A 23,436-nucleotide genomic window follows, 5' to 3' on the forward strand; every position below is an offset into this window, starting at 1 on the left:
CACCCAAGAAAAAGGAGCAGATCTGGGAGGCAGGAGTCAGCACCAACTCATTTCCCCTTCCAGGATACTTGTGTTTAAAAGGCGGTGGCCGGCTGAGGAAGAGAAGTCATGGTAACCCGGAGGGCTGGGCAGGCCGTGGGAAGGGGCCACGTGGGACGGCCGCTTTCCTGCGTCCTTCCACCTCCCTTCCCTTTGTGATGCTGGTGTGTGGGGGTTTTCACAGAAAACTTGAAGGCTTGAAAAACTTGAAACAACTGGACCGAGCCTCTGCGGTTAACGCTGTTGTTTTCCGACCCTCAATCCCCAGTGCAAGGGCCAGATAAGCTCACGTCCTCATTTCTGAGTTAGAATTCAGAATTCAAATGAGAGTGCAATCTCTGTAAGAGTAGAGTTTACAACAATCCTGCTGCAAGCTCAGCATTGCGGGCCGGACTTCTGTCTGCGCTGGTTTGCTAGCAGGGAGGGACCCAGGGGGGCGGATGTTCCCTACCTGCTGACCCTGCCCCAGGCACAGCAGCATTTGACCTTCAGGCTGCCTTCTACCTGGGTATCAGTCCCCGCAGTGGAGCGGGCAGTGGGGCTCCTGAGGTGCTCAGCTCAGGAGCCCAAGAGCACCAGCAGGCCTCAGAGTCCACTGCTTTGAGCCAGGAGAGCCAGACCCTGAACACCTCTCTGCCTGCTTCCTTGGCTGTAAAGGGAACGGCGAGAGACCAGAATGTGTTGCCCCATCGTGAAGCATCACTGAGCCAAAGGCAATGAAGAAAGGCAGAGGCAGCGAGCTCTCTCACCTGCCCACTCTATTTACCCGGAAGCAGGACAGAGGCTGACAAAGACAGAAGGCACCCCGGCCCGTGGGGAGCAGAGGTTGACCATGAGGACAACTTCAGGCCTCCTGGGCTGGCAGTGCACCCGAGGAACTGACACAGCGGGCCTCACTGACAGCCTTGGTCTGCCATTCACTCGCCTTCCCACAAGTCCTGCTCCGGGAGACTCAGAGTCCCTTTCCTTGGTCTTGTCACTTCTCTAAAAAGTAGTGGTTCTTGCTTTCTGCCCGTGGACGCCGCCGAGAAAGCATCGTTGAAGTCTCTGTTCCTGCTGCCGTCATGTCTAAATCAGAGTCCTCTAAAGAGCCCGAACAGCTGCGGAAGCTATTCATTGGAGGGCTGAGCTTTGAAACAACTGATGAGAGTCTGAGAAGCCATTTTGAGCAATGGGGAACACTCACGGACTGTGTGGTAATGAGAGACCCAAACACCAAGCGTTCCAGGGGCTTTGGGTTTGTCACTTATGCCACTGTGGAGGAAGTGGATGCAGCCATGAATGCAAGACCTCACAAGGTGGATGGAAGGTTGTGGAACCAAAGAGAGAGGTCTCAAGAGAAGATTCTCAGAGACCAGGGGCCCACTTAACTGTGAAAAAGATCTTTGTTGGTGGCATTAAAGAAGACACTGAAGAACATCATCTACGAGATTATTTTGAACAGCATGGGAAAATTGAAGTTATTGAAATCATGACTGACAGAGGCAGCGGAAAGAAGAGGGGCTTTGCTTTCGTAACTTTTGACGACCATGACTCTGTGGATAAGATTGTCATTCAGAAATACCATCCTGTGAATGGCCACAACTGTGAAGTGAGGAAAGCCCTGTCAAAGCAAGAGATGGCTAGTGCTTCATCTAGTCAAAGAGGTCGAAGTGGTTCTGGAAACTTTGGTGGTGGTCGTGGAGGTGGTTTTGGTGGAAATGACAATTTTGGTCGTGGAGGAAACTTCAGTGGTCGTGGTGGCTTTGGTGGCAGCCGTGGTGGTGGTGGATATGGTGGCAGCGGGGATGGCTACAATGGATTTGGTAATGATGGAAGCAATTTTGGAGGTGGTGGAAGCTACAATGATTTTGGCAATTGCAACAATCAGTCATCAAATTTTGGACCCATGAAGGGTGGAAACTTTGGAGGCAGAAGCTCTGGACCTTACGGTGGTGGAGGCCAATACTTTGCCAAACCACGAAACCAAGGTGGCTATGGCGGTTCCAGCAGCAGCAGTAGCTATGGCAGTGGCAGAAGGTTTTAATATTGCCAGGAAACAAAGCTTAGCAGGAGAGGAGAGCCGGAGAAGTGACAGGGAAGCTACAGGTTACAACAGATTTGTGAACTCAGCCAAGCACAGTGGTGGCAGGGCCTAGCTGCTACAAAGAAGACATGGTTTAGACAATACTCATGTGTATGGGCAAAAAAACTCAAGGACTGTATTTGTGACTAATTGTATAACAGGTTATTTTAGTTTCTGTTCTGTGGAAAGTGTAAAGCATTCCAACAAAGGGTTTTAATGTAGACTTTTTTTTTTTTCTTTTTTCTTTTTTTTTTTTTTTTGCACCCATGCTGTTGGTTGCTAAATGTAATAGTCTGATCATGACGCTGAATAAATGTGTCTTTTAAAAAAAAAAAAAAAAAAAAAGTAGTGGTTCTTTGCTGAAGATGCCACGTAAGCTGCAATTCCTGAGCTCTCCCAGGCATACACGGAATATACACATGAATACACTTCTGCTTTTCTCCTGTTTGTCTGTTGTTGTGGGGGTCCGTCTGTTGTGGTCATTGCAACTAAAACACTTGAGGGTTGAACAAAATCATCACTTTTCTTTTTTCTAGGAAGCCACCATGGTACCACCTTCAGGTGTTGCTGAGGGAGTAGATTAATGAAGCTCTGGTGCTTTGTTAAGTTGGTGAGGTTGGTACCTGGCACACAGTAAGCACTGAATTCCCGTCAGCCATCAGGCCTGCACTGCGGAAGGGTGGAGGCAAGGCCCTGTGGGACAAGCGACTAACACTGAGTGGCCAACATACACAGGGCAAGCTCTGGGAAGGCACCAACACAGTTCTCGGCCTTGAGGGAAGGGCTGAGGAGCAGCTCTGAAGGACAGGAACTGGGGTGCCTACGGGAAGAGCAGCGACTCTCAGGTGCTCAAAGCCAGTGCTCATACAGCTGGCTCCAGCTTCTCTCCCGCAGTGCATCCTTCAGCTCAAGAAGCCCAGGGGAGGCAGAGAACGGCTGTCTGGGTGGGTGTGGTTGCTATGACAAATTGCCACCAGCCAGGGACTTGTGGCATCACAAAGCTGGGTGTGGTGGTCTGTGTCTTTAGTCCCAGCGACTCGGGAGGCTGAAGAAGGAGGTTCACAAGTTCAAATCCAGCCTCAGCAATCGAGTAAGGCACTCAACAACTTATGAGACCCGGTCTCAAAATAAAAAATAAAAAGGGCTAGGGGTGTGACTCAGTGGTAGAGCGCCCCTGGGTTCAATTCCCAGTACCCGCCCCTGCAAGTCCTTTTGCCATGTAATTTATTTGCAGGGTCCTGGGACCAGGAAATAAACATCTTTGGAAGTTATTGTGTAGAGGATAGTGGCCACTGAGTGATTTAGTTCACATATCCAGTTCTGGCACGGGCCTTGTCAGAACCAGGAGGGTTTATGGAAATGCCAGTCGCTGGGTCCTCACCTGAGACTTCCAACGCACAGGTCTTGGAAGGGGCCTGAGAATTTGCATTTCTTACTCATTCCAAGGTGATGTAGGTGCTGCCGGTCTGGAATCATGGTTTGAGGTCCACTGGGCTGGGAGAAGTTAGACTGCTTTGACCAGTTGTTGCACAGAGCCTATATACTTAGGGGAACAGAAATTTCAGGATGCAGAAACCAGGAGACAAGGAACAGCAGCAAATGGTGGAGACTCTAGGTTTTGGGGTCCCTGTTCTGGAAAAGTGTCTGATCCACCCACGAGGAAGGCACCCTCAGAGGGAACACAGGAAGACAGAGAGGCTGGCAGGGACCTGGTCATCGGACCCGTGGACCGAGGGATGCTAAGAGCTGGCTGAGTGTCTGGGGGTCTGGCCACAAAGGCGTCCAGGGGGGTACAGGACTCTGCACCACGCGGCCCCAGTGGCGCCCCTGTTGAGACAATTTTACCTGGACTTTGGAACCAGAGAATGAGCCAGAGGGAGAATCTGCTTTTAATTCTCAGAATCAAGGAGGCTGATCAAATGACCCAGGGGGACCAGCTGACCGACCAGCCTGCCATCCTATGAGCTTGAGTCCCAAAGCTAATGATGTCATAGCCCTGGGCTGCGTCGATCTGTGTAGTTAGGCTGATGGGATTAATCAGCTCATGTTAACACGCTGATGATCATGAAATAAAGACGACCATTTCAATAGGATACTCGGGGCTGAGGGACCAAAGTGAAATCATTTGGACTGCTACAGAGGTTACGGTTGAATTATCACAAAACTTCCTTTACTTGAAGCAGATGCTTATTAAGATTAATTTAGTGTGAAAAGTGAACCAGGCTGAGTATAAAGGACATTGTCTCCTCAATTATGTAATAAGACACCTCCTCATTGTCCTCGACTCACTGAAGATGATTGCGCATTTCCTCGGGGACATTTCAGCGCACAGAGCCCAGCCGCCCGCCATCCCTCTTTGGGGATGTTGAATGAAGCCTCAGTGTTCACACAAAGACAGAGCGGCAGAGACAAAGGCAGAACCAGCTGGGGAGGGAAAATGGGGCCGGAGCAGACAGAGCCCATCTTTCTGCTAAAACCACGCATTCAGCGTTTTCTAGAGATGAGCCCTGTCGGAGGACAAGAGACTGAAGCGCAAGGAAGGTGCGTGCTTGTGACGGCCCTCGTGACAGTCTGGCCTTAACGGACTGGCCCGGGCCTCGTCTGTTGGAGGCACAGAGGGTCTCATCTTCCTTCTGGACCCCTGCAGCGCTGGCCATCTTCTCCATGTCTTGTCTGGTCTTGGTCTTTCTTTCCAATAAATCAGTTCTATTCCTTGCTGTGTCTGTTAAAATGCTGTCTTAAGACCCTTTTCCCTTTGCCTCTGAGGCCGTCCTCTGAGGCCTTCCCACCTCCTGGCCCCTTCTCCAGTCCCTTTCCCTGGCTCCTCTCTCAGGGCAGACTCCTCGCCTGCTACTGTCCCAGGACTCCAGCCCCCCTCCGTTTCTACTCACTGGAAACACGTTTCGTGAAGTTGATCTGGACACTCGCACGGTTTCTGCTGGTCCCATAAACCTGGAGCTCCGGGCAAGCAGTGCCACCTGCCTTGACGGATTAAGCCAGATTAGTACCGAGGTAAGAACTGAACAATCTTTCTTCGGGTTTCTGGCTTTCTAACGCACCCCTCTGGGGCATGTCAAAATGGTCTGCTTTTCCTGTAGATGTCGACTTACTAAGGGTGAACAAAATCTTTCCCCTAGTTTTCTTGAAGTGTAGTTGAGAGGGGACGGAGTATTCTTAATCTGTTGCTACATAGAAAGGAAAACAAAAACAGAAAAGCACAATGAAAGCAGAAAAGGTAGACCACTTGGCCTATCAGCGTGAACTGATAAAGCTGCTATCAGTTGCCGCGAAACACATTTCCCCAAAATATAGCATGTAACACCATCGGTTGTCATTCTCACGGTTTCCACAAGTCAGTTCAGGAAGGCATCATTTGTGTGCTTCTCACCTGAGATTTTACAGTCGCACTCCTACGTCCATGCCTGTCTGAGCCACAGTACAGTAGGTTGGCAGAGCAGGCTGTCTCATGAATTGGCTGTGTAAGGGGTCAGCTTCCTTTCCTGGGACTACACTTCCTGGACAATGAGAACCTGCATACACCATCATGAGGTCCCTTTAACTTCTCATGTTCAGGATGTTGGGCAAGTCCCTTTGATTCTGTCAGCATTTATGAGAGGTCTACTATGCAACATCCTTTCACAGGCTGTGTCAGTCTGCTTTCTGTGGCTGTAACAAAATACCTGAGAAAACCAAAGGAGGAGATTTTGGCTCATGTTCACTTAGTTCCATTATTTCTGGGCCTGCAGAGAGGCAGAACATCATGGCAGGCAGCACATGGTAGAGGAAGCTGCTCATCTCTTGGGGGCCAGGAATCAGAAAGAGAGAAAGATGAGAGGAAGGGGTGGGGGACAATATACATCCTTCCAAGGTGTACCTACTTCCTCCAACTAAGTCCCACCTTCTACAATTTCCACTACCTGCCATTAGTCATTAAGTCATGAAACTCATCAGTGAATTCATGCTTAAGCCAGAGCCCTCATGAGCCAATCGCCTCCCACTTCTGAGCACCACTCTTTGGGGCCATGCCTTCAGCACATGAGCTTTTTGGGCACATACCAGATCCAATCCATCGCAGAGGCACAAGTGCACCCTGATTGACTGAGGTTCCACTCACGCTCTTAAATTGAGGATAATCCAAAAGCAATACGCTCTCAATAGAAGCCACCCTTCGGATTTAGAATCTGGATCTTTTCCCAGGCATGTGTTAAGCAGAGGTCCTTTCTCTCCATGCTGGATCCTTCTTACCTGGTCAGCAAGGACAGGGTGACAACCCACACTCTACGGTGTCCCAGTTGCCAGTGTAGTTTGGATACAGGTGTTCAGTGAGATATATGAGACACTCGCCATTTAATCACGCAGCAGCCTGTGTGTTAGAGGACTGTGCCCCACCCGTAGGCTGCCCTGAGTGGTCAGGCTAGCTAGGCCATGGCCTGCCGTAGGTAGGGGCAGCCAACACACTTTTGAGTTATGACCTGTTTGATTTAGATGGGCTTATCCAGATGCAACCCCATTGTAAGTCAAGAAGCATCTTATAAACCTGGCACTCATTTGCTATAGGGGACTTAGTGAGTACTTTGCCTATTACTGCTCATTTTGCAGATGAAGTCATGGAGACCCATGGTGACGGGGGACTTCTGAACCCAGGCAGCCACTAGTGATGGAGCTGGGGCAAGATCCGACAGTTTCTGCTTCTTGAACATTTAATCTCAGGGCTCTGGTCCTCCCCGTTCCCGCCTTGCAGAATGAGGACACACTGCAGCCACGGAGGCCCAGCAGGGATGGGCCAGGGTGAAATCATACTCCGGCCGGGGAACTTGCTGGCGAAATGACTCTGCCTTCCACCTGCTCCTGCTCAGGCTCCTTCAGGCCCACACCCGATTTTGAACTGTAGCCTCAAACACACGTGGTTTTTGTCAGGACAGACAAGGAGTCACATGAAGTAGGAAGCAGTGGCTATATGAGGCACAGGCGGAGAGCTGGGCTTGGTTGGGACAGGGAGCCACCCTGGGGTTGAGTGCAGGAGCAGGAGGGGCAAGGACCATGCCAGAGTGCCAGCAGTTGCCAAGCCCAAAGGAGCAGCTGTCACTTCTGTTCCCTCTCTGGCTCCCGAAGCCACTAGCCTGCTTGCTTTCTCTAGAGGTCTGCCTGTCCTGGGTGTTTTATACAAATAGAAGCAAACGATACGTGACGCTGTGCACCCGGTTGCTTTGCTCTGGTAGGAGGAGTGGCCGGGCTCAGCCCTCGGGCTGTGTGCAGTGGAGTCGCCCAAGTTCTCCCCGGGGGGCTGGGCAGTGGGTTGGGCTGACCACAGCTGGTGGACTGGAAGAAGAGCAGCTGCCATCGTAAGGCTTCGGTGAGAATCAGGAAGAGGAGACTCTTGGTCTGGGCCCAAGCAGCCGTACTGAGACACGTGGTTTGGGCACTGAGTGTGGACTGAGGTCCAGACTCCTGAGTGGTTCCTGTTGGGCAACGCACAGCCTAGACAACCACACACGGGCCTCGACTAAAAGGCTTTAGTCTAACAAGGTGCTTTTCTCACTGTTGTGTAATTCCCGACTTCCCCTCAGTGCCTGGGAAGAGGCACCCGTATTTAGAATGCAACTCCACAATTCAGTCACATTCAGCACATCCACAATGTACTGGAGGTGACCACCCACTCCATCCAGCTCTGGCACGTTGCATTACCCCACTGGAAACGCACTGGGCAGTCACTTCTCTTCCCGCTCCTCTGGCTCCCAAAACCACTGGCCTGCTTGCATTCCTTTGAGATTTGCCTGTCCTGGGTATTTTATACAAACACAAGGAAGCAGTACATGACGCTTTGTACCTGAGTTCTTTGATCTGGCCTAATGTCAGGAACCCCCTGTGCTGTGGCAGGTGTCAGCACCTCATTCCTTTTTATGGCTGAATAGTACTCCAGTGCATATGTGTCCCACCTTTTGTCTGTCCCTTCACGTGTTGATGGATAGCTGGGCTTTTTCCACCTTTGGCTATTGTGAAGAGAGCTGCTATCAATATGTGTATATAAACTTTTCTTGAATACCTGTTATCAATTGATTGAATACACACTTAGGAGCAAAATGGCCGAGTCTTGTGAAGTCACTACTAAATGCTTAACTGAGGAGCTGCCAGACATCCCCCGCAGCGGCACTGTTTTCTATTCCTATCAGCAAGACAGGAGGGTGCTGTCTTCCCCACATTCTTGCTGACACTTCTTTTCCATATTTTTGATGACAGCCATCTTCGTGGGTGTGAGGTGGCCTCATGATGATTAATGATGTGCAGGTGTTCAGCTGTTGTTGGCATTTATACATCTCAAACAATGTCGATCCAAGCCCCTCGCCCGTTTTAGAGTCGGGTTTTCTGTCCTGCTGAGTTGCTCGAGCTCGGTCTGTGTTCTGGGTGCTGCCTGACTTGAGTCCCTTAAGTGAAGGTGCTTCCGCCTCCCGTGGCGATGACAGGAGCAGGAACGGACCGGCAAACGCTAACTCTCTCCTTCCCGCCCTGGGAACGTCACCGGCTCCTGAGCACCTCTGTTCCTCAGTTTCCTTGCCTGTGAAGCAAGGGTGCCTCCCAGGTGTTCTGCCTCCGAGGGCGGCTCTGAGGAGACCTGAGCCGTGGGAAGAGCTGCGGGAGGTGCCGGGTGCGCAGTGTGGGGTCCCCGCGAGGCTGGGCTGCTGCGCGGCACGGCACACTAGCACGATCGTGCTGACCACGCGTTCACGCCGGGTCCTGGGGCTAGGAGGCTGAGGGAAGAGGCTCGCTGGCAAGGTCCTGTGATGCCATAGTCACTTTTCTTATGAGGAAAGGGGGCTCAGGGAGGTGAGTGACATAAGAGCCACGGCTTGGAGCAGGACGCACGTGGATGTCCGGCCCTCTATGTTGCCAGCAAAGGCCTTGCTGCTCTGGTTGCTGCCAGCACACCCATAGATCCTTAGGGACATGCCTTGCTGAGGCCCCATGCCTTCCTGGGCAGCCTGTATCCACCTGACCATGGCCACGGTGCCCAGGCCTTGCTGGCGTGACCTGGGGAAAGACCACAGTGAAAGGCCTTCCAGTTCCAGAGGCAGCCCCTGGAGCTGCACAAGGTCACCACTGGGCCTGCACTGAAGTCCCTCCTCCTGCCTGGTCCTGACTCCATCCCCTCCCTCTGGCCTGAGATCCTTCTCATTCCCCTGCACATGTGGAGCAGACCCACGACTTTCCAGGGCCACAGGACTTCCAGTGCATACACTGGGAACGTTGTGGTCCACCTGGGTGGACTGTTCACCTCTGCACGGGAAACTCCATCCGAGCTGCTTCTGGCAGAGCCCTCCTGGGCCCAGGGCTCAAAGCCAGCCCAGAAGTCTCGGCAGCCTCGTCTGATCCAGGCTGCTCCCGGCTCCCAACACACCCCAGAGGTGGGTGGGAGTAAAGAGTCAGCCATGGTGATTGCCGTCCACCTGCCCCTGACGCCTTCTAACTCAGGACAAACTGAGCTGCGGGCACATGGTGAGGCTGAGGAACTCCCACAGAAGGAACACCTCTCCTGGCTCACCACGGCCAAGACCAGGGAGCAGGAGGCACCAGCAGTGCAGCCCACAGAGCAGCCCCCTGCCTCACTGCTGTGCCCCCCGTGTGGGCTGGAGAACCCAACACAGCTGGGACATCTCTGTGTGTCCAGCCAGACCGCCGGACAGAGCCGCCCGCTGGCTGAGCAGCTTCCTCCAGAAACGTGGATCAGACCCACTGTGGCTTGGTGCTCTTCTCTCTCTCTCCTTCGGGTCCTGCTTTTGTCTTCGTTCTCTGGCCCTGGTCCAGGGCCGTCTCCTTCCTGCCGGGTGCAGCAGTCGGTGTTCTCCAGGGAGGCATGATGCTATCAGAGGACGGAAAATGGGCGATGATGTATCACATTCATACGTTTTACATACGTATTAAACACGGGGCCTGGCGCATACAATCACCGGGGGGCTGAACGTCCAGGCCCAGGAGAGCAGTGGCCCAGCTCCAGACTGGTGGGACGCCCGAGAACCAGGGAACCAATGGTGGAAGTTCCTGTTCAAGTCTGAGTCTGAAGAACAGAGAAGACCAACATTCCAGCTCAAAGACAGAGAGAGTATTCTTCTTTCATTCTACTGAGTCCTTTGATGGGTCAAGGCCCACCCAGGTGACAGGGTAGCCACCTGCTTTACTCAGTCTACTGGTTCAGATGCTAATCTCACCCAGAAATACCCTTACAGACGCATCCAGAAACCATGTTTGATCAAATATCTGGGGCCCCTGTAACCCAGTTAAGTTGACACGTAACTTATGTGTGGGTGTCTGGTCTAATGCCGTGGCTACCCTTTGGCCATGCTCAGTGGACAGTGACCCGCTGCAAAACTAGTGAACAATTGCTCAAAGGGACAGTTTTATCTGACAGCAGGTGCTTTTGGGATGTGGGATTTGGGGTGGACAATCTCAGGGTGGGTTGAGAGTAACTAGGGTCACAGAAACTTGGGTATGTCACTAGGATGAGTAGCGTACCCTAGAAATCCAGGTCCATCCAGAACCTCAGAACAAGATCTTATTTGGAAATAGGGTCTTGCAGAGGTTACTACATGAGATTATCCTGGACTAGGCTGGGTCCTACCTTGTGATGGCATCCTAACAAGAAGTGGCTGCCCACTTGCTGCCCAGGGGTTCATTGCTATGGGTACCTCCTTCCTTTGACACTCCCTTGTTGCTGGGCATCTAGGTTAGGGTGTGCAGGAAGGAAGGAAAGAGACTTCCCTGGCTGAGGATGAAGGGTGGAATTCCAGCTTTGAACCCGTCTGTTGAATCCCTTTTTCTTTTGACTGTTCAAGATATTCTGTGTGAGGACCCAAGTTCCTGCTGTAGGAATGAATGAGTGACAGCTGTTGGGGGGATAGACTCTCTTAGGAGAGTCCTCGGGTGAGCTTTGCTTTGTGGGACTTTCCTCCACTCAATCCCAGAGGCCTTCAGGAGCTCTCAGGAGGTGGTCCCCCAGGAGCATCCACTCAGATGTCCCTGTGTGTTCCGCTGGCTGATGGGCAGAGGGGTGGGGCAGTATCTGGACCCTGGAGCCCATGGCCAGAGTTGAAACCACAGCTCTGCTTGCCAGTCCAACACCCCCATTCTGGATCGCCGCTGTTTCCCATTGAATTAGGTCCCTGTGACTGCTACAACAGGTGATCACACTTGGGGGCCTTCGCACAACAGAGATGTGTTCTCTCGTGGTTGAGCGAGATAGAGATCCACAATCAAGATGTGAGCAGGGTGTGTGCCTGCTGAGGCCCAGGGGCGGCCTTCCTGCCTCTTCCAGGTCTGGGGCTGCTGCACCCTGGGGGTTCTTCAGCACGTAGCGGGTCGCTCCAGCTTCTGCCTCTGTTGTGTGGCTTCCTTGCCTTTGTGTGTCTCTGTGTCCAGATCTCCTCCTTTGGTATAAAAACACAGGAGTCATTGGATTTGGGGTTCACCCCAACCTCCTCTGACTCCGCCTTTCCTGGATTATATCTCCTAATCCCTATTTCCAAATAAGGTCACATTTTGAGGTCTGAGTAGAAATAAGCTTGGGGATGTTGGGCACTTCCTGAACCCACTGCACCCCTCCTTCAGGAGGAGAATGCAACGTGGGGAACTAGCTAAAACAATAGAACCCTTAGAACAGCAAGGGCCTGGCGAGGCCCTCAGGGGCGCCCGTGGTTCTGTCAGAGCTTTGAGGGGTTCAGAGAAGAGCGGGTGTGCCATGGAGCAGGCGCCCTGCCCCCCCCCACCCCACTTTGAGTTTTTAATGTCTCGTATACCAGAATATCAAGTTTTCCTCTTGCAATCCTTCCATTAAAGAATGGTTTATCTGGCCATTTGTTTATGTGTGGAAAATGCATAAAAATTTATAAAATAAACCCATTTACTTCCAGACGTAAGTTAGTGTTTTGCCTGCAGTGAATTTTTGTGGCTGAGTTATAAAATTCTGAAAATAAGGGTTTCTAATGAAACTGCGCTACCCTTTAATGAATATCACCACCCTTGCTATAATAAAGAATGTACAATATTTGGCATGATGCACTCTGGAAAAACCACCTAATGTGTAATATGAGTGATCGCTCTCTTTGTGAGCCAAGTACTGTTTTCATTTTGTGGGGATAATTCAACTCAACAAATATTTATTGAGGGCCTACTAAGTCTCAATCACTGTGCTGGGCAGTGAGGACCCCCACAAAATTGGTGGGGGGTATGGTTTTGTATATAATAATGAGCTCTTGAATGGATGCATGCTGGGCGCCATTCTAAGACCTTGGTATGCATTAGCCCATATAATCCTAACAGGGTCCCAGGAGGAGGCCCGCTCTCGGTATCCCCGTTTACTGTTGGGGCACGGAGAGGTCAGAGCAATCTGCTCACCATTATGCAGCCAGCAAGCAGAGAGTCAGGGCTCCAATCCGGCAGCTGGGTTCCAGAGTTCATGTCCTCAAGCTCCGTCCTGGGCAGCCTCAGAAGATTTACAGTGTGTGTCGGGGAGGCGAGTTCAGCGCTGCAGGAGGGCGCAGGGAGGGGCGCCCACAGGAGGGGCACCTGCTGCATGGTCTGGGAGGCTCTGGCTGGAGTGTGGTCATGGGGAGTCAGAGCAGGGGCTGGTGAGGGAGCGAGGAATGAGGGGCTTGCCCCTGAGCTTACGGAGCTGTGGTTCTCGTGCAGACATGCCGCGGTGTACCCTGGTGCCGGGTATGCTGGATCCCACATCTAGTGGAGGAGGGGGAGAGAGGAATCCAGACATGTGAGCAGGCTCAGCGTGAGGAACATCTCGGATGCTGCAGGGGAACACCCGCAGTCCAGGAGTCCTAGGAGAATGGCAAGGCCAGTCAGCCCGTTGGAAAGACCTAGGTAGCTATCTCAGAATTCCATCCCACCTGTTATCTTTCTCTCTCATTAAATATTTTAAATATTTTTGCATCACCTCATCTTTCAGTCCCAAAGGTCTGAGTTTTTGTTTTTTGTTTTTTGTTTTTTTTTTTTGGTCAGATTTTTGCTAAGAGCAGGATGGATCTTCCAGCTGATGTAACAACAACAATAACAACAACAACGACTAACATTTCCGAATGCTTATGGGCATTCAAATATGTTGCATGCTGTGAACATCTTACAATGTTTGATTCATTTGATCCTTTCCAGGTCTGTATGAGGTAGATACTATTGGTATCCTCGTATCTAGATGGGGAAACCTAAAGTGCCCCAGCATCACAATTGGAAGGGGTTGAGCCAGTAAGTTAGTCAGATGTTTGGAAAATACTTGAGCAGGACAACTTAGAGCAGGAGGAGTTTATTTTGGGCTCATGGTTTCAGAGGTTCAGTGCATGGTAGGCTGAATTCGTTGCTTTGGACATGAGGTGAGGCAGAACATTATGGTACAAGAATGCAGTGGGGGGAAGATACTCAGCTCATGGCAACCTGGAAGCAGAGAGAAAGAGAGATGGGCCGAGGACAAGATGTAGTCCAAGGCCGCACCCCAGTGCCCTGCTTCCTGCAGCCTTGCCTCACATGCCTACAGATTTCACCCAGTAGTCCATTCAAATGACTGTCCATCAAAAGATTCAATCCACTGATGAGGTTATAGCTCTCATCACTCAATCTTTTTTGTGGGGGTACTGGGGATGGAACCCAGAAGGTGCCTAACCACTGAGGCACATTCCCAGCCCTTTTTTTAATTTTTTATTTTGAAACAGAGTCTTGCCAAGTTGCCTAGGGCCTTGCTAAGTCTGAGGCTGGCCTTGAACTTGCGATCCTTCTGTCTCAGCCTTCTGAGTTGCTGGGATTATAGGCATGTGCCACCGCGTCTGGTACAATCCAATTCTTTGACCTCTGAACATTGCTACGTTGCCTAGAACACAAGCTCTTTGGGGACAAACCCTAACAGCCAGGATTTGAATCCTGCTGGTCCACCATCCAGGGCCTTCATTCTGCTCCTATCCAGTTACCCCACAGGCAAGTCATGCCACTCAGGCCCATTGCCAGCAGTCCTTGCAGAAGCTCTATAGGAATTATCTCCTTCCAGAATTCCATGTTGATGAGTGTGCAGGTGGAACCTTTGGGAAGTGATGAGTTTTAGATGAGGTGTAGGAGGGGGTCCTTAGGATGAGATTAGTGCCCTTACAAAGAGAGATACCAGAGAACTTGCTTCCTCTCCACCCCATATGAAGACCTAGAGAGAAGGTGGCCATCTGCAACCAGGGGGAGATCCTCACCAGGACCCGAACATGCTGGCAGCCTGGCCTTGGACTTCCAGCCTCCAGGACTGTGAGAAAATGTCTGTTGCTTCAGCCACCCCCTCTGTCGTACTTTATTATGGCAGCCAGAGCAGAGTAAGAAGAGTTGTGTCAAGATGCTGAGCTGATAGCCCTTGGAGGGAGCCGAGACGCAGGCCGCCAGTTGCTTCTGGCAGAAGCAGCCTCAGAGGTGACTGCACGAGCCGCTCGGTAAGATGTGTGAGTGATCCAGCCTGCTTTGTGACAGACTGCTGTTGAGACTGACACATGGACTGAGAGGTGCGCAGCTTGGGACAGATCTTCAGAGTCAGTGCTGCCATTCACGGGCCTGGTTAACCTCTCTGGACCTGGGTCTTCTTGTTACGAGATGCGGTTGATGATACCTAGATCTTAGCATTGGTGTGACTTTCACTTGAGATACTCTGGGTAAAGTGCCCAATAACTAGTGAAGAAATGGTGGGTTTTCATGTTACTCTCATAAAATTTGCCTTTTAATCCCCAGTTGCTGTATCCCCTCACTGAAGAACCCTCCTTGGCTCCCCACTGAATCTCCCTGGGCTTCCCATGTGACTCTGACTCTTTGTGTTGAGCTCAGGAGACTTGCTGGAAGGCCTTTCCAGAAAGAGGTGCAGAGTTGCACTGGGCCAGAGGTTGGGAGGAGAGCGAGAAGGGCAGGCAGGGATGCTGGGAGATTGCGTGGTGTTTAGGATGAGCAGGTCGTGGCGAGCTGGGCTCTGTCCTGAGGGCACACATTACCTCCTCAGGCGCTGCAGCAGAGAGCTACTAGCAGGGAGTGGGTTGCTCAGCTTGACTGCAGCATGGAGAGGCACCCTCATGGGTGAGTCTGGAGGTGAAGGAGACCAGGTGATGTCAAAGTGAATCTGGAGGGATGCTGACCTGGCAGGGGCTGTCCCTGACCTGCGTGCCCTGGGGTCTGTGGACACAACTGTCTGCTGATGCAGAGGTCTAAGGGGCGGATGAGGGTTGTCAGCAGTCCTCACAGGTGGCCAGTTAGGTCCCTGGCCACTTTTCACAGGATTCAGCCCTTCTCTCCCATCCCCAAGAGTGAGGTAGGGCATCCCAGCTGAGTGTGGAGGTTTCCTTCCATTTTTTTGTCCGTGATCATTAGGCCTACTGATAAGGGAGGATTATCAATTAGAGGAAAGAGCGTCTGCTTCCAAGGGTGATTACCATTGCTGTAAATCAGACTTAATGGCTGCAGAAATTCATTAGGGATTCATTTCCTAATGATAATGAATTGGTTTGAGCAGATGTCAGAGGCAGCCGTGACTATAATTCTAATTCCAGGCTCAAAGAGTGAGGAGTGTCCCCTCCCCAAGCTGGGCCTGTTCTGAGGAATCAGAGTGACTTTCTCAGAAATTTAGGCCTCAGAGTGTGTCCAGTGCCCAGTGGCCACGAGTTCACGGCCTCCTCTGGGGGAGCTCAGGCCTTCACTCTTGCTTTGCCTTTGCTGGCATGTCCCTGTTGCCTCTTCTGTTGACACTCACTTCCTGACATCTTCCCATGTGGCACAGGCTGGTTCAAGGACCTGTCAGCGCCCCTGAAGCCTGGAGCACATTGTAGCATCACTGTCTGCCCCTCTCTAGACTCCATTTGAGGCAGGCACTGGCTTAGCTCTATTTTGCTAGTGCCAGGCACACATTTGGAGCTCTGGATAATGGCAGACTCCAGATGTTTGAACTCATGGGTGTTTAGCTGGGCCTCCTGTGTGACTGAACCTTCAGCAGTGGAATGACTACACTTGGAATTTGGGGTCCAGCCTGGGACAGATGGGGTTGTTATAGTTTAGATGTGATGTGTCCCCTAGAAGCTCATGTGTGAGACAATACAAGAAGGTTCAGAGGAGAAATTATTGAGTTATGAAAGCCTGAACCCAATCAGTGAATTAATCCCTGATGGGATTAACTGAGTGGATACTGAAGGCAGGCAGGGTGTGATTGGAAGAGGTAGGTCCCTGGGGCTGTGCTTTTGGGATATATATATTTGTATATGGAGAGTGGAGTCTCTCTCTGTTCCTAATCATCATGTGAGCTGCTTCCCTCTGTCACATTCTTCTGCCATGATGTTCTGCCTCACCTTGAGCCGTAAGGAATGGGGCCTGCTGTCCATGTACTGAGACCTCTGAAACTGTAAGCCCCCAAATAAACTTTTTCTCCTCTACAATTGTTCTGGTCAGATCTTTTAGTCACAGCAGCAAAAAAGCTGATTAAGACAGAAATTGGTACCAGGAGTTGGGTAGTTGCTGTGGCTAACCTGACCATGTGGTTTAGAAGCTTTTGGAGCTTTTTGAAATTGGTGGGAGGAATTTTGAGATGTTTAGCAGTGCAAGCTGGAAATGTTTTAGATTGTTGTAAGGAGAGCTTAATGGGCAATTCTGGTGGGAACTCAGAAGACCAGAGTGCCAATAGGACTGTAACACAGTAAAGACTGGGCTCATGAGGTTTTAGAAGAAAAGGAGGGTGATATTGATAATTGAATTAGAGGCCATTCCTGTTATGTTGTGGCTGAGAACATTTTGTCTGTGTCCTGAGATTTTCTGTGAGACTGCTTTTAAAAGCGATGGACTTCTTAATCTGGTGGAAGAAATTTCTAGATTGCATAGCATTTAGGAGGTGGCATGGATATTGCTGGCAGTTTTTAGCCAAATTTATTGTGATAATCAGTAGCAGAAAGATTTGAAAAACTTGGACTTAAAAGGTGGAAGTAAAACTGGGATTAAAGAACCTGCAGTTGGTAAAGATATTACTGCTGCTAAAGAAATCCTGAAGACTTTGCCCAGAGACAATATGAAAGATGGCTTGAAGGTATCTTAGGAATTAGCAAGATCATATCCATCTCAGACTCAAGGAAGTAAAAGTAAAAATTATCTTGAGAAGAGACCAGTGGGGCACCCTTCTTGCACAAGGGAGCCTAGGAAGTTTTTTTAACATGCTTAGCTACTCAGGTACTCAGAGGCTGGTGCAGCCAGGGCCCCTGGAGGCTTGGCTACTCCAAGATGGCAGCAGATCTTGGTGTCAACCACATGGTGCTGGTTCTGCAGGAATGCAGGATGCTGGAGTTAGGGGTTCATGGAGGCTTCTACTAGGATTTCAAAGGAAGGTCCTGGAGGCCAGGCAAAGTACGGCAGGATTGGAGTCCCTGTGGGCACCCCCTGATAAGTCAAAGTGTGGAGATGTGAGGAGGAAGCCAAAGCTGTAGTGGAGACCCCTAAGATTAAGAAATACCAGTAACATGGGACAGCATCCTAGGAAAGCTGCAGGAATTGAGCAGAGACCAATCAACAGAAAGGCCAATTGAGCTGCAACTAACAAGGCCACAGGGGGAGATCTACACCATCTCTTTGGAAAGAATATCACAATGCCATGTACTCCTAATGCCAGAAGTGGAGCTACAGGACTTGTTTGCCCAGTTGGATTTCAGTCTTGCTTTGGTCCTATCTCTTTTCTCTATACCCTTATTTTTCTGAATGAAAATGTTTATTCTGTACCTTTATATATTGAATACTTGTGAATTACTTTTGCTTTTTTTAGGAGATCATGATGTGAGCTTGTCCTGAACCTTAGAGAAGATTTGGACTTGAACTTTGGGGACAATCTTGGAACTGTTAAGACTATGGGAACTCTTGGAAATGACAAAATCTATTTTGCATTGTGAGATGGTCATGAGCTTTGGGGCCCAGGGTGGAATGTTATGGTTTGGATTTGAGGTGCCCCAAAAGCTTATGTATGAGACAATGCAAGAAGTTCAGAGGAGAAATGATTGGGTTATGAGAGTGAATTAATCCCAGATGAGATTAACTGAGTGGATACTGAAGGCGGGTAAGTTACGGCTAGAGGAGGTAGGTCCCTGGGGGTGTGCCTTTGGGGTATATATTTTGTATCAGGAGAGTGGAGTCTCTCTTTCTCTCTGCTTCCTAATCATCATGTGAGCTGCTTCCCTCTGCCACGCTCTTCCGCCATGATGTCCCGCCTTACCTTGAGCCCTGAGGAATGAAGCCGGCCTTCCGTGGACTGAGACCTCTGAAACCGTGAGCCCCTGGATAAACCCTCCCTCCTCTACAATTGTTCTGGTCAGATCTTTTAGTCACAGAAGCAAAAAAGCTGACTGAAACAGGGTGACCCCAGATTGCCTAGAACACAAGGCCCAGTTCAACCCAGCCTCCCAGGTGAGCTCAGGTGCTCTGACTAGGCAGGTCCTGGGTCTTGGGAAATCCAGGGGAGATTGACTGGAGCTTTTGGGGGCTAACGAATGACATGCCATCCGCTGAGCCTGGGGTCCTTACCTATGAAGTGGGACTGCAGTGGTTTCTTTGAGGAGCAGATGAACGAGTGCCTGTCAGAGCTAGCTCAGAGTCTGGCACACAGCAAGCATTCAACAAGTACACCTGGGGCAGAGGCACCAACTCTGTGGCCTGGCAGAGTGTGGCTGAGGACCGTGTTCAGGCACAGGTGCGATGGGAAAGGGGAAGGAAAGACCGTGGGACACCCGGCCTCCTGCAGGGCAGGGCCAGCTGAGCTGGTGTGGAAGTAGGGTGGACAGGCCGAACCCAGCCCATACGTCACCATGTGGCCTGAGCTGCCCACTGCCTGGCCTCAGCAGCCCTCCACACTCCGACCAGGGTTTGATTGCAGCAGACAGAATAACCCTTCCCAGTGTGTGACATGAGTCTGGCCTTCTGTGTCTGCTCTCTCTGGACAAGTGCTTGAAGGGTGGGCTGGGCCGGGTTAGGCCTTCTGGGGATGAGATCCGGCTCTGTGAGGTCGAGGTCAGGTGATGTCACAGGCACTCAGTCGAGCCCGAGACCCGGCCCCGGCCGCCATGCCTGAGCCCACCTCTCCCCAGGGCTGGCTGGCTTTGTGAATCATGCAGCCGGGAATGTCCTATCTGATATGGCATTTTACTCGTGGGACCAAGATTCAGTGCCTGGGTCCTTGTGAATTGCCAAAGCCTCTCGGGAATGGAGTCTGCAAGTGTCTATTAACATTTTAAATACACATTCCCTTTGATCCAGCAAGCTGGCTTCTGGGAATCCATCCCTCGGAAATGAAAACCCTAGAACGCAAGGACATAGAAGCAGGATGTTTATTGCCACACTGTGGTGGCAAAAACCTGGAAGCAATCTGAGGGTCTGTTGGGACTGGGAAGGAATGAGTTGTACTTGCTTTTTTGGAATATCTTTTAAAAATCAGATTTCTGTGCAATTATCTGAAGGGCTGTTTTTACATATTAAGTAAAACAAAAAAGCTACTCTCTAGTTTGGCCAGCAAAATGAATTATATGGTGGTATTTAAGAAAAGGAGTTTTATATGCATATTATATTTTTAATTTTGTAGAGAAAAAGGAAAGGAGGCAAACATTATTTCTGGATGGGGATGGAAGAATTAGTAATCCACTTCTGAATTTGTTTTGTTCATTATGGTGAGAACGCTATTATTTCATGCATCTGCAAACCCAGTGAAATAAATTCCTATACATACTGAACTCCTTGGAGTCTAGAGATTCCTCTACCATGCAGTGTAAAGTGGAGTGGTATTCGCCAGTTGCCTTCCTCCAGGGGTAAGAACTGGGTCTCTGCCTGTACTCGGTCAACGCGGTGCTCTGTGCTTGGTGGGTGCAAAGAGTTTGTTCCAGAGAACAATTAATTGCCTTGCCCTGCAGGGAGCACTGCTTGATGAGGGGGACAGAGCAGCATGGTTTGGCCACCCCTCACACGGCCAGTGCAGCCAGCTGCCAGAATACCAGGACAGTGCACTCTACTTCCTAACCACTGCAAGACTTTTAAACACCCGAATCCCCAGAACCTGGCTTTCGCTGCTGGAGGATGGAGCCGACCACCTGACGGCGACTACCTCACAGGGACTCCCAGTGCTTGGGCTTTCATGGAACGTCTCATGATTTCTCTATCTCTTCTTCCATCTGTTCACTGAGCTCTGAGCGAGCAGCTGCCATGTCTTGGTCCTGGAATGCTCAGGAAGGCTCTGAGACAATGAAGATTCTAGAACTTTGCAGCTGTGCCTTCCCTGACCACAGAGCGGAAGGAGGAGTGCTGTTGAGACTGAAGTCAGAGAGGGCTTTCTGGAGGAGATGACGCAGAAGCTGGGACTTGGAGAAGGAGGGGCTCTCACCAGGTGCAGGAATAGGGCGCAGACTTGCATTCTGAGCTCAGGGATGAGCAGAGCAGAAGCGTGGCCTCGAGAGGTGCAATATAGTTTGGACCTGGGAGAATCTTGGCGTTGCTGAATTTGGGCGCCTTCATATGACTGGGAAGTCTTAGGAGATGAGGTGGGGGCGGGCTGTGTAGACCCTGACACTGGTAAGTAGGACGAGGGGAGAGGACAGGCCAGCAGCTGCTCAGAGGCCTTTCACATCTAACCCCCATGTGCTTTCAGACAGTTCAGTGAGCTAGTATCAGCCATTGCACAGGGTGGACATTGAGGCAAGGAGGGGTGAAGGAGGTGCCAAGGGTGGCCAGCCAGCTAACTGGAGAATGAGAATCCCAAGCCGTGCTGGGCCTGTGGTGCCGCTGTTTCTGCACCAAGGAATTGGCAGCTTCTCTCGGGCAACCTCGCCTGGGTTTTTCAAGCCCCGTGACAGTAGATGCTACCTCCGTTGTGTTTTTGTGGGATCCCTAGAACCTACACAGAGGTTCGCAGAGGCTCGCTCCATTCTTCAGACCGGGAAAAAGGGATGAACTGAGATAGGAAGGGGCACCCGCCATTTAACAACGAGGAAACCGAGGTTTGGGAGAGGAACGCCTGCCCAAGGCCACCCAGGACGCCATGCCCAGCATTTCTCCACTCCCCCGTGCTAGGTCTCGGAGCAAGCCCGGAAGGTTGATGGCCTCTGCCCTTCCCAGAGGCGGAAGTGGAAGGAAGCCTGAGAAGTTGGGGGCCGCGAGAATCTCACGGTCGCCTGTGGGGAGCCAGTGCTCCAGCTGGGGTCCTGTTGTTCTCCAGATTCATCTGGCCCCGCTGGGGAAGGCCCCTGGTTGGAGCATTTCCTGCGAGCGCCTTTGCGGAGGCTTGGAATGGAATGCTCCCTGCCTGGCAGGCCCCCGCGAGGTGCCAGGGCGGTGTATGTTGGACAAAGGATGGCTTGGCCCCTGGGCTGGGGCACCGGGATCGCCTAGCTCTGCCTACAGTGGTGTGCAATTCAAAACTCTCAGGTTGTTTACTTCTGGAATTTTCTACTTGACCACTTTGGGCTGCTGTGGCGCCCTGGTGAGTGGAGCTGTAGGAAGCTCAGTCTGGTGGGAAGCTTGGTCTCAATCTGGCCTTCCTCGGCTGTCTGCGTGGCCTCCGCCTGGGCCTGGGGCCTGGGCCACTCCTCTTCTGGACCATCGGGCGTGCTGGTCTCAGTGCCTCTGAGCTCTGTTCCCCAAGCCTCCTCGCTCCTCCAGATTTTCTTAAACCTCAAAAACCTCCGGAGTTTCCTGCTTGAGACACCACGGTGTCTTCATTGGGTTTGGGAGAAAATCCAGTCCATCAGCTCCGCTTCTGTTCTGCAGGTGGAGTTTTTACAGCGAGTTGCCACAGGAGCCTACCCTCAGAGAGAGACTTTGCGATAGACAGGTGAAGACAAGTCAGAACAGTGATCTTAGGATGTTATAGGATAAAGCAGTGCTAACAACAGGTAGAATGGGACCACACACCTGTTCTGGCTCCTGGCAGGTACAAAAGTGAAGCTCTGTCTTCCACAGTGACCTAACCTGTGCTCTTGGGCAGCTGTGGAAAGAGGAGAGGGACATGACTCCATGGTTGTGGTGCCTCCGTCTCTCACAATGAAGCATCTCCTTAAGGAACAGGGTCACTTTCAGGTACGTACTCAGACTTGCAGAGCGCTCCTCTTCTGCAACATGGTGACCATGGGGAGGGGGAGCGAGGTTCCCCTCACCCCACAGAGGCAGGAGACCAGGAGCAGCACCTGGGCCTGCAGGTGGTTGGGCTGTCCCTGCATTTCCTTGGCTCTGTTGTGGCATGTCCAATTTGGAGTGATCTGGTCTCTGTGCCCGCTTGGAGCCCAGGGAGGGTCAGCTGGGCTACACTGGCCTTCTGGGGCATCATCTGGGCCCTCACCGAAAACCTCCATGGCTGTCAGCTTCTGCCTTCAAAGCCCAAGCATTCTGGGCCTCCTGCCTTTTGACCTGGGTCCTGCTGACCCTCTGGTCCTCTCTCATGTTGCTAGGGCATTTGGAAGACTTCAAATGCTTGTTGATCATGGGAAAAGAGGAGCACCTCCAGAGGGCCTGCAAATAGACATTCCCTCTGCCGAAGTTGTGCCATTGCTCTTGGCCGCCATATTGAATACTGCACGAGGTACAGTGTGCAGCTTCTCCTGTGCATAAGTGGGGTGGGTCAGCTGGGAGCTAGAGATCTAATTTTGAGACGGCTCATTCACATGGCTGGCAAGCTGCCGGTTTTTGGTGGGGACTGTGCTGTGTGCCAAGGACTTGGTTCCTCTCCATGTGTCCCTCTCCGTGGGCTGCCTGGACTTTCCCACAGTATGGTGGCAACCATCTCCTGAGAACCAGAGGGAAACTGTATTATGCTTTATGACCTACCTTCTAGAAGTCACACTGAGTTCTTCAGCCACAGAATAGTCTGCTCAAATTCAAAGGGAGGTTCTAGACTCCTCACCTCTTAACAGGAGTGTCCAAGTCATACGCAGACGCTCCTGAAGTTATGATGGGGTTAGATCCTGATAAACCCATTGTAAGATGAAAATGGTCAAAAACACAATCCACATGCCTAACCTATCAAATATCCCGCAGCACAGGACACTGGGAACGTTGGCTGTTTGTGCTTATCTCGTGACTGACTGGGAGCTGCGGGTCCCTGACACTGTCTAACATTGCCAACACATTGGAGCCTGGAAACAGATCAAAATCCAAAACCAAAGTGTCGTTAGTACTGTGCTTCACAAGGAGAAACTCCTGAGCGCTCATCTCTTCTGCTCCATCATGCAGCCAAGAAATTTTAAGTTGAACCGCTACAATCAGGATCGTTGATAGTCAGAAGAGCATGCGGGATGGGAGAGGGATGCTGGAACAGCTATTTCTGGAAAGTACAC

General features: G+C 51.2%; 1 pseudogene across 1 annotated transcript; it reads left to right on the forward strand.

The window, feature by feature from the left end:
• Positions 1 to 1,088: 1,088 nt before the first annotated feature.
• On the forward strand, positions 1,089 to 2,410 carry LOC306669736 (heterogeneous nuclear ribonucleoprotein A1-like; annotated as a pseudogene). Its single transcript has one exon. The product of its transcript is annotated as a heterogeneous nuclear ribonucleoprotein A1-like (transcript).
• Positions 2,411 to 23,436: the final 21,026 nt, after the last annotated feature.

The sequence above is a fragment of the Sciurus vulgaris genome (assembly GCF_902686455.1).
Source record: "Sciurus vulgaris genome assembly, chromosome: 9".
NCBI lineage: Eukaryota > Metazoa > Chordata > Mammalia > Rodentia > Sciuridae > Sciurus > Sciurus vulgaris.